The following is an 11,808-nucleotide window of genomic DNA, read 5'->3' as shown; positions in this document are numbered from 1 at the left end:
TTTGAATTATTAATTTTACAAACGCCAAAATATTGGCAAGTATTACATAATTAACCCGATTATTCATTTATGATTCAACAATTCATCGAATATGAAAAAAGAAAATTGATAAAATCTAGTAAAAAGTCTGTAACTATAGATAACATTATAAAATTCATGGTCAACTCTTGATGAAATGATTTTTTTTAATGTAAGCTTGTGCTTTTTCATAAGCTTAAAACATCTCAATCCAAATTTACTCAAAAACGTTCACTGACAGAATTTGGGATGAATAATATGTAATTACTACAATAATTCTTCTTTGTGGTAAGAGCGTGAAAATTTAGGGTTGCATATGTTTTTCATATACGCTTTATGAAAGATTAAGAAATTTATTTAGCTCATTAGTAAAAAACCAACGACGATAGATAACATTATAAAATCTATGACCAACCCTTGATGAAATGATTTTTTTAAATGTAAAATTGAACTTTTTCATAAGCTCACAAAATCTCACTCAAAAACGTTCACTAACAGAAATCGAGATGAAAAATATGTAATCACTATAATAATTCTTACGAAATAGGGGCTTCTGGTATGAAGGTGAAAATTTAGGGTTGTATGTGTTTTTTATATCAATATCTAGCTTATTAGTAAAAAAAATCTACGACTATAGATAACATTATAAAATTTATAGCCTACTCTTGATGAAATAATGTTGCTTATAATTTTTATAATCTCGCATGTATTTTAATTGTTTTTTACTCATTATAATATCTAAATTACATTTTTCTTACTTATAATTTAATATACATTAATACGTGATATTTTAATTGAAATAATTTGCCAGAACCTGTTTATATGTGCACTATTCAATCTCCGATCAACTATAGCTAAATATTCCATATCCAATGCCAAACAAATGAATTTTTGACACAATGAAACTTCTGAATAATTTTTTGAATAAGTACATTTTTTGTGTTGTGAAATAATTTGTTAGAGTAAGGCAAAATAAGTGAAAAAATTGATATGTTAAGCTGACAATAATATTATCACATTACATTTTTCTCACTCGCGATCATGATTATATTATATTCTAATATTGTCTAGGCTCATAAGTGAATTGAAATTTCTGAGTTGATTTCTAGTTTCCGTACTCGTACAGAAGAATTTTATATATAAGATAGATATGCAACTTTTTGAGAAAAAATTAATAAATTTTGATTATGAGAGTAGTTTCAAATTCAAATTTAGGTCATAAATTTTGAATACGGTTTAATTTTTTCGAGTTAAGTTTTTTTGAAGTTGATTTCTTCCACTGTTGCAAACCCTGTGCGAGTTAAAATAAAATATTATGTTATGCTAGTTGTATAAATTTATAAAATTTTATCTATTCAATTTTGACTACTAGAATATTTTTCAATTAGTTCTGGATCGCAAAGAATTGAGTTATCGATGCAGCTTGTGAATATTCAATTACAGCATTTGTTTAATTCTTTTACCTTACGTTCATTCACTAGAGTGTAGAATAAAACCTAATATTATTGTAGCTGTACGAATGCTTTGTTTTATAAATTTATTTATCTACCAATTCAGTTAGTAAAAGTACATATCATGAAGCGAATTTCTGGTTATGCGATCTCTCCGGTGAAAAGCCGCAGTTCTGTTGTAATCATACTCTGCGGTTGAATTTGCAAACTGAATTATGCATTTCATTTATTATTCGAATTTTCCATCTATAATGAAACGTGATGTATAATAAAAATTCAGTTTTATTCTGATAAATGAACAAATATTTTATACTAATGTAATTATTAATGAGGATACTTTAATAAATATGTGGCAAACGCTAAAAACGCTTCAGTTTCAACCGTTAATTTAATGACGAGTTGCGTAATGGACTTTAGTGGACATTTTATGTGGATTTATCTATTTCTATCTATATCCAAGTGAAAGCCGATGTCACTACTGCTTGACATCAGGTTCCTCAAAGCAAACCCAGGACCTTCGATACAGGTCCAGTCGCTCTTGTCACTTACCTACGAGTGAAGCCTGTTGTTAAATATAATTGCTTTTTTATCACACTCCAAATTACAAAATCAACAATCTAATTAATTTCTCAAAAGAAATAAGCATATCAATTCATCTCATGAATTATTTATTACGCTGTATTGAATCGATAAAAAAAATTAAACCAATGCGATACAGTTTATCGATTAAGGATTACGTTGCTTTCAATAGAATAATTGAATCTTATCTTGTATTGGGTTAAATCTAGCAAATCATTCTGATCAAAGCGTTATCGATATTGAATTGGATTCTCATGTCTACCATTAAATATGAGGCAGGGATAAAATATACTACGAATACGTAATATGGAATTTTATCAATATTGCCTAATATCGTAATACAGCACTTTCTCATCAATGGTGGACAGATGAAAAAATATGGAGATCCAACAATACACCCATTTTTTATGGGTACAATTGTAGATTATTCATGTGTTCTGTGAGCATTGTTTTATTCTGATTCTTATTTTTTTTGAATTATTACAATGTTGAGAAATTTTTCTGTGTTTAATTTTTCGCAATTTAGACAATTTAATTATATTTATTTGTTTTTAAATATATAACTTAATTAGAAAAATGTTTACATACTAGAGAAAAGTGTTTTTGTTTTAGTTAGATTCTGAAGTAATAACTTTTTGAGAAAAACGGTGGGCTTTTAAAGGTGTATGCTAGTATAGAAATACAAAAAAAATAGTTTAATATTTTGTTCATATTTTCATAGCTTATCTATTAAAGAATATGCGCACGAGAAGATTTTCAAAAACTTCAATTATTTTCAGTTTGATCATGATAATCTTCTTCTGTTTCCTTGCATTTGCAAAATTTTAAATGCCGTTTTCGTAAAACCGTCATTTTAATACGATGCCTACGATTTCTAGAGTTCTACTAGACCGATTTACTTGGAAATTTTGGAAAAGCTTTTTTATAGACTTCTCTCTGGCATATACTAGCCTCATCTCCAATTTTTTACTATTTTTAGAAAATTAAAGAAACTTAAAGTTTTAAGATATTGATCTTTTTTTTCAAATAGTCACCATTTTGCCAAAAATTTATTTTTTAACTTAATTCTAGTATATCAAACAGATTATAGAACATATAGGAGTTCTGATTGCTGTTAAAAAAAACAATAAAAAAAATCTTGTATATACCATAGTGACATTTTTTTTTCATTTCGGATCACTTATGAGAGTTGCAATCACGTGCCAACTTTTTGAGACCCCTCACTTTAACCACTTCTAATTTTTAAAATCATCAACTTTTTTGTTTTAATTTTCTTATGTACTCTTGTAACACTGATAAACAATTATAAAAAAGATGATAGTATGAAATTGCATTCCTTTTTCCACGATGATTTCAAATATCGATAGGAAAAATCAAATCGAGAAAAATAAATATCGATTTTAAATTGATTGAATGAATAAGTCAATGGAAGAGCCTATCAATAATTCTATGAATTACTCAGTAGTTAAATCCGAAAATGAACAAATGAATTTAATTACAAGAACCAATTAATGAATGAATAAATAATATGATAAGTGAATAATAATTGAACAAATAATTAATATTCGAATTATTAAATAAGAATGTAATTGACATATCAAATAAAAAATGTATGAACATATTACCACAAATTTGAAATAAAACTATGTGAAAGATTGACTGAAATTTTAATTGTTAAATTGAACAAAAAAATAAATTGTATAAACAATCAAAATACTAATTAAATGAATGAATACAATGCTTGTTGAATGAATAGTTTAAATTCTTGTTGAAAGAATGAAATTAATTCTAATTATTAGAAACTTACTTAAATACTAAAAAAATCGAAAATTACTTACTAAAAATATAAAGAAATCGAAAATGAAAAGTTTTGCTTATCTTCATAATTCAAGTGCTCAATTTCGGCTTACCTTAGAAAAAAAAGGATATCTGTGTGTGTGTATTTTTATGTGTGCATGTTCGCATACGATTTTTTGCTCACGAGTGAAAGCACGGATCAACCGATTTTAATGATTCAAAAAAATTCTTTTGTATTCCTACCTTCGATATTTTGTTTCTGAAACAGCTACGCTTGAAGAAAGCTAGCGCGATTGCTTTGAGGAAAAGTGCAGAGTATTCAAAAAAATTCAAAACACGAAAAATTTAATTTAATATATCGATAAGCCAATTTTTTTCAAAATATTCAAGATTCTCAAAAATCTATCTATCTATCTTAAACAATTTTATAGTTTTAACTTCCCGTTAGTTATTGTAATCGTTCAAAAATCGAAATTGAAATTTTTTATTGTTCTCAACGTTTTGAAGGTTTCTGAACATTTTGGCATATCTCAGAAAAAATGGATGTGTGTGTGTATGTATGTATGGACACAATTTTTCGGTCACGTTTTCGGGCGCACGGATCAACCGATTTCAATGGTTCAAAAAACATTCGATTTCTATTGATAGGGAGACGTGCTGATTAGTTTTTGGCAAAGGCAAGTTTAGCTGTTACGAAGATACGGAGCAAAGAGTGCAGAAATATCGAGTTTTTGAGAGAACGGAGTATCCGATTGGCAGAATAGGTGATTAGTTTCTAACAAAGGTCCAGCCATTTCGAAGATACTGAGTAAATTGTACAAAAATGGCAGTTTTTGAGAGAACTAAGCTTCTGATTGAATTATTCAAAGAACTTTTTGCTTGTTTCAGCAAAATCGTTGCTTTTGGAAAAAAAAATTTTGTTTCTAATTTTTTTTTCAAGAATTTTTTTTATATGTTCTAATATAGTTTGAACAAATAATTTCAACTTTGCAATTTAGTTTATATAATTCTTATAAATATTAGACAATGTTACAATATTTATACAAAAATTATTTGGAAACATTTAATATTCCTCGATCATTTCGTTTACGGTACGGGAAATTGCAGCAATTTGCCTTAAGGCACGACGATACCATGCACCACTAGTTTTTTAAATTAATTTGCCATACGAAAAGTTCCAGCAATTTGCCTTAACCACCAGTTAAATATATAAAATACACATTGTATCAATGTATGAATGATAATATAAATTAGCGATTGCAATTTTTTTTATCTCTGACAGGATGACATTATTGTATTAATTAGCAGCATGCAAAAAAGAGCATCATTGCAACATGTTTGAGATAATTTCTGTATACGAATTTGTAAAAAAAATCGTAATGCCGGTTTTGTTTTGACATTATAATATATGCACGATAGTCCCACTACGTTATCTCGTTCAGCAATGTCATTCGGTGCTCATCAATGCCGTAAGTCTGTGATAAGAAATTACGTTTACTGATATCGTCTGTACCTGTCCAACACGGATGCCAATAACTACAGAACAACCAGTTTGCACTGCGACGCTCTGCAGGTAACACACATGGCCGGAGCTCCTCGAAATAAAAGTAATAAAAGACAAATAATTAAAAATTATTAATTAATATATATATATATATATATATATATATATTATAATTAATTAATTCTAGTTTTTTTATCTCAGTTTGTAATTTCATTCACCTGTCCCGTGTAGCAAAAGTGGCCCAAGTGATTTGTGTATCGAGTGAAAGTGTAATTGTGTGTCAAGTGCACGTGTTTGTTTTGTATGTTATCAGAATTAGTGCATTATTAGTGTTTTGTGTACAATTGGATTTATGAAATTTGAGACAAGCCGCCGAGAATTTTGTAAGTTTTTTTAATTAGAAATATTACGAGTATTAACATTAAACCTATAGATAATTCTTGTATAGATGTTCCTACCACGTGCTGTTAAGATGAGCGGGTAGTTTGGGCAAAAAACAAGTTTTTAGAATAAAAATATATAGAAATAAATATTGTATAAATGTGCATATTCTAAGTTTCATATAGTTCATTTATAGTTTGATAATAGCATTATAACATATTTTATTACAAAAAGTACTGTCAATAAAGACCGGTACTTGGTAGGTTTAGTGTTCAAAATATCCAGATACACATACACTTTTGAATGGTCTTTCATGTACAAATTAGCCTCTTACAAAGTTTTTAACTTCCAGTAGGGTAAGTTATTGTAATCGTCCAAAAATCGAAATTGAAAATTTTTACATTTTCTGAACATTTTGGCATACCTCAGAAAAATTGATGTGTGTTTGTGTGTGTATGTATGTATGGATACAATTTTTCGTCCACGTTTGCGGGCGCACAGATCAACCGATTTGAATGGTTCAGAAAATATTCGATTACTATGGATAGGGAGATGTGCTGATTAGTTTTTGGCAAAGGCAGGTTCAGCCGTTTCGGAGATACGGAGCAAAGAGTGCAGAAAATAGAAATCGAGTTTTTGAGAGATCGGAGCATCGGTTTTGAATGATCCAAAAACATTTAATTCGTAATGATGGGGAGAAGTGGTTATTAGTTTTTGGCAAAGGCAGGTCCAGCGGTTTCGGAAATAGAGAACTAAATGTGCAAAAAATGGCAGTTTTTGAGAGAACTGAGCGTCCAATTTTAATGATTTAAAGAACTTTCTGCTTGTCTTAACAAAATAATTGATTTTGAGAAAAAAAAATTGTCTCAACTTTTTTTTCAATTTTTTTTTTCAAGAAAAAAATTTTTTGTATATCGAAAATAATTCAGGTTTTATTTTTAATTCTGACTATAGTTCTAATATACTTTAAACAAATAATTTTAACTCTGCAATTCAGTTTATATAATTTTTATAAATATTAGACAATGTTACAATATTTATAATAATCTATTTGAAAACATTCTGTATTCCTCGAACATTTCGTTACGGTACGGGAAGTTCCAGCAATTTGTCTTAAGGCACGATGCCATGCATCCCACTAGTTAGGAATTAATATTAACTTGGATCAAGGGTCTATTTTCTTTAGTAGTTTTCTGTTGTCTAGGAAATTTGCAGGAGAAATTTGTCTATGCATTTATATGCAGTTTTTAACAGTCGTGTGGAACGTATTTTTAGAGCACTTACTCTTCAGTGAAATTTGTATCTATTCATTTATACATTTTTCAATAAAATACCTTGGCTGCGTAGATTTATTATATACTTTGTTAGGAATTTAGAGCATTCGATTAACTATTATTATGAAACGTTAATTAATATCAGTTCTTGTTTCATACTGGAGTTTTTGTCATTTTTCAGTTTAAATGCTAGGACATTCTTAATTATCATTAACTTGAATCTATTAATCCTTCATTTATCAAATTAAATAGTTAATTACATTATTAAAACTTGAAAGATATACCTGAATATACTTTAGATACTTGTATTCACGTTGATGGTTGATTGAATATATCTTATATTGATATAGAATAATTTGATTTTTTATTGGATAATAATTTTTGATATTGGCTAATTATTTTTTTTATTATACCAAAATCATGTTAGATGTACAAATTACCAGGATGTCCAATCACTAGATTGGCATTTGATTTAGACATTGCAAATATGTACTACCAAAAATTTGCTGATGATACGCTCCATACGAAATAGGTTCAAATATTAAAAAAAAGATGTACAAGAATATGATGTTTTGTTGGATAATATTTTGTTGTTATTGCAAAGGATCATTATATTCATTAACTGAATATGTATGATTTTATCGACATTGGCTTCGACATAAATAGAATGTGTAACCACTAGTTTTTATGCAAATAGAAATATCGATTTAAATTTTAAAATGCATTTCAAATGCATTGAGATGCAATGATCGCATCCTTAGTTGTCTCATTGAACCGGTGTCGTCCTCAAACCTGATCGCAAAATACTCGGAATGTCGTTGGCGTTTGTCGTCGAGCAAGTTTTGTTTTTGTTTTGATTATTATTATTGAATGAACTGCATTCACCGGAACATTGAAGACATTTCTTGAACTAATGAAGTTTATATTAAATACTCGGAATATTCTTTTAGCTATAATTTAATTATATTGTTAATTTTTTGAATATTTTCTGCAATACCTGCTGCATACTGAAAGAAGTTATGTTATTTAGTAATTGTTTGAATTATGTGTAGTAAAATGTTACTCACCCAATCCTTATATAACTAACAATGAAATACATATGAAGTTATTTTACCATGCTTATGGTTTCTAAATTCAATCCCACTACTGTATACTAATTATGCTTTTGAATTAGTACGTATCATTAATTGATTTTATTCATTTCAATCCCAATTTCATAGTTTATATCGTAGAATTTGGCTGCGTTTTATAGTTAAAATTATAGAATTTTTTTTAACTTTTCCTGGAGTCTTCAGTTTTTTATATGGTATACTGGTTAATTAATAAACTTCTCATATCAATCTGGTTACCAAAACTATTTGTTTCAAATATAACTGTATATTTCAGTTCAAATTACTCTAACAGTATATAAAATTTCATTTTATATTTTTTTCTTTTTTTTAATTTGAAAATATGCTACATCTTTATATGAAAATCAATGTATGTATTTAAGTCAAATAAAGCAAACTTTTCAAATTAAAAAAAAAAATTAAATATAATAAAATGCATATTAAGCAATATTCAGTTGGCTCCAAGTAACAGGTTTGCGATTTTTTTAAAGTCCCCAGTTGGGAATTTTCTGGAATCACTGCTACATACTAATTTTATTTATGAACTAGTACATGTCGCTAAATAATTTTATTCTTTCCAGTTTAATTTTATGATGTTTGTTAGTTAGTTAGTTAGAATGCCCTTCCATTTTTATTTTTCTGTATATTTTATTTAAGACATCAGTTTTTTCATCTACCATCCTGGGTAATTAATCAGTTTGATGTATTTCAGAGTGCCCTTACAATTAATTAAATTAAATATTGCAATTTAGATTACATGAATAAAGTATAATATTTATTAAATATAAATATGAAATGAAGCAATTACGCAATGTTGAGTTTGCTGCAAAACTATGCGGTTTCAAAAACCACAAACTACGCGGTTTTTCTATGTTTTTTCTTATATAACACATAATTTCATATTTATCAATTTAAATAAAATAGTTTATCATGAAAAATTGATGATGATTCATAATGCCAAGTTTAGAATAATTATCATATTATTTTTGAAACGCTAATAATCATGTTAACTGATTTAAGCATTCAAATGAATAAACCACAATCCTCTAACTATGCTATTTTTTCAATGATCTCTTTAAGCTTTAAGTTTTTACTAAAATATAAAAACACAGATTAATAATTCATATCATTTTCAATATTGTTAAAAAATGACCAAGATAAATTCATGAAATTGTTCGGATTTTCTTTATTTTATATATCTGCGCCTATTACATCATCAGCTAACTTTTGGTAGTATTCAGAATGTCTTAATCGAATGCCAATTCAGTGTTTGGACATCAGAGTATGAACTCATTTGAAAATTCCTACAAACAGTATTGTAAATTGTAGAAATTTGGGGTTTCATAATTAATTTGTTAGGGGAGTCGTTAACTTAGTTTTTGGAACATCTCCTAGTAGTTGACTATTGTCTTTCTGATGAGATTATATTGGATATAATTTAATGACTATATATAGAAGCAATGACTTCAAAAACTGCTTTTACTTGATATTATATTTGAATACAATAACCTCAAATGAATATCTGATATCACTACTGAGTGATATCAAGTTGACCAAGGTGGTCATTGAACCTAGAACCAGTGGTAATCTAGCAAATTTAATCTACATTGCCATCACTGTGTTTTAAAAAATAATTTAAGTTAAGAATGACTTAAATTTTTTATTGCATTGTTTCTTTTTCTTGGATATTTTATTTTATTTTATATGCAATTTTGCTTGCCTAAATCCATTCCAGTATTTTATTCATTATTTATGAGATTACGTAAACATGAGACGTCTGTTCTTGATAATTATTATGCCTTATCAAATATGTTATTAAATACTAATTCAATATGAAAAATGTCAATAAGTATTTTTCAAGGACGAACAGTTTACATTACATATGAAACATATGCAAGCTGATTATTTATTCTCTGAATGTATGAAATTAACGTAATAATACAAGTTCTAATTAATTATAAATATTCATAACAAGATAATTATAGGATGCTTATAACATAAATTTGAAAGACTTATTTTTTATTTGAGATTGAACGCACATGGAGGAAGTAAATTAAGTTGAAGTAAATAAAGAAGTAGCTACTTTGATATTGATAATGATACTTATAAACTTAAAAAAATGTTATATATATACATATATTGCGAGTCTGTTTAGGAAGTACTTTGTTCAATCAACATATATATTTATATCCCAAGATAAAATAACAATGACTGCAAAAAAATGATTGATAAGCTAAGTGATACAATACAATTGTTTGTCCATAGTTTCTTTTGCCTTACTTTAGAATTGATAGTTCAAAATTGGCACAATATTGCATTGTTTTATGGTTCAATCACCGCGAAAGTACGTTTTCAATCAGAAAGTTATGATTATTTATACTTTCACATAATCTGGAGCACGAGAAAATACGTCAATCACTGATAACTTTAAAATGAAACAATAAAAAGATTCGATAGTTATTGTATTTAAATTAACTTCATAGTAATAGATATAATCACATTTAATATCGATACATTTTTTAATATTATGAATAAAGTTTGTATTTTATCCGATAAATTTACAATTTATTTTCCTGCAGTTTTCATTTCAAACTTTTGCTTAAATTTGGCTTGAATTTCTCTCTTGAGATGAGTCATGGTCAGCTATGTGATGACAGGCTAATTGAAAATTGTCTAGTTAGAAAGTGGTTGGATCAAATTCATTCAGAAAATTTGAACAAATCTTAGTGACCTACTTCAAGTTTACTAAACATTATCTAGCTGGAATGTTATTAGATCAAATTTGTGATAGAAAATTGAAACAAATCCTAATGACTTATTTCAAGTCAACAGAACATTCTCTATTTTAGTAAATTGTTATAATTAATTGGTCAAATTTATTACAAAAAACAAATCCTAATGACTTATTTTAAATCTACTGAACATTCTCCAGAAAAAAGTTGGTAAATCAAATACCTTACAAAAATGTGAATACATTCTAATGACCTATTCCAAGTTAACTTAACGTTTTCTAGTTAGGAATTTATTAGAGAAATCCTAATGACCTCTTTCATTTACTAAGTCATTATACAAATTAGTATAAATTCATTTCATCTTTTTCTTTTTCCTCATTGTATATTATCATTACTGAACAGACTGCATCACTGGATGTTCTCAGATTTATTTGCAAAAATAATGCAAAATAAATCAAATTTTATAATAAATGATTTTAAGGATGGTTAATGTCATTTACTTAAAGTTTTGTAAGTTAAAAAATTTACGATTACCCCAGCACTAGTTCAGTATGGTTTTATCGTTGCCATATTCATTTTGACTGAATGGTTTCTTCTCATATTCAGGAAATATATTCCATAGGTTTTTGTGAATATAAATGCGGTGTATTTATACGTATGAGCTTTATTACATAATTCATGTCATCCTTATGTATATAGTTATTTATTTCCAATTCATGACATGGCGATATTATTTTCGGACGATATCGATTTCATATCTGCGTAGGAAAGGAAGGAAAAGCTTGCATTTTGTTATGAGAGGAAATTTTTTGAACATGATAATGGCAGTATGGATGAAATTCATCATTACTTCTATTTAAAACGACTGACTTCATAGCAAACATATTGTATTTTGACAGTATTTAGTACCATTTTGTATGAGGAACGCGACATAACATTGGTTTATTTTACAGCAGAATAGGC

General features: G+C 27.5%; 1 protein-coding gene across 1 annotated transcript in view; it reads left to right on the top strand.

Annotated features, from left to right (window-relative positions):
* Nucleotides 1-5,561: 5,561 nt before the first annotated feature.
* Nucleotides 5,562-11,808, top strand: part of LOC113383434 (uncharacterized histidine-rich protein DDB_G0274557-like) — a 33,934-nt gene continuing 27,687 nt past the window's right edge. The window contains exon 1 of the mRNA XM_026621699.1: nucleotides 5,562-5,732. The gene's annotated coding sequence lies outside the window, so the exon portion shown is untranslated. The remainder of the gene's footprint in view (nucleotides 5,733-11,808) is intronic.

Source organism: Ctenocephalides felis, unplaced genomic scaffold, assembly GCF_003426905.1.
Source record: "Ctenocephalides felis isolate EL2017-DRISC unplaced genomic scaffold, ASM342690v1 CF-g0.4_SCAFFOLD_03570, whole genome shotgun sequence".
NCBI classification, from domain to species: Eukaryota; Metazoa; Arthropoda; class Insecta; order Siphonaptera; family Pulicidae; genus Ctenocephalides; species Ctenocephalides felis.
This window is presented reverse-complemented; position numbering and strand designations above follow the sequence as displayed.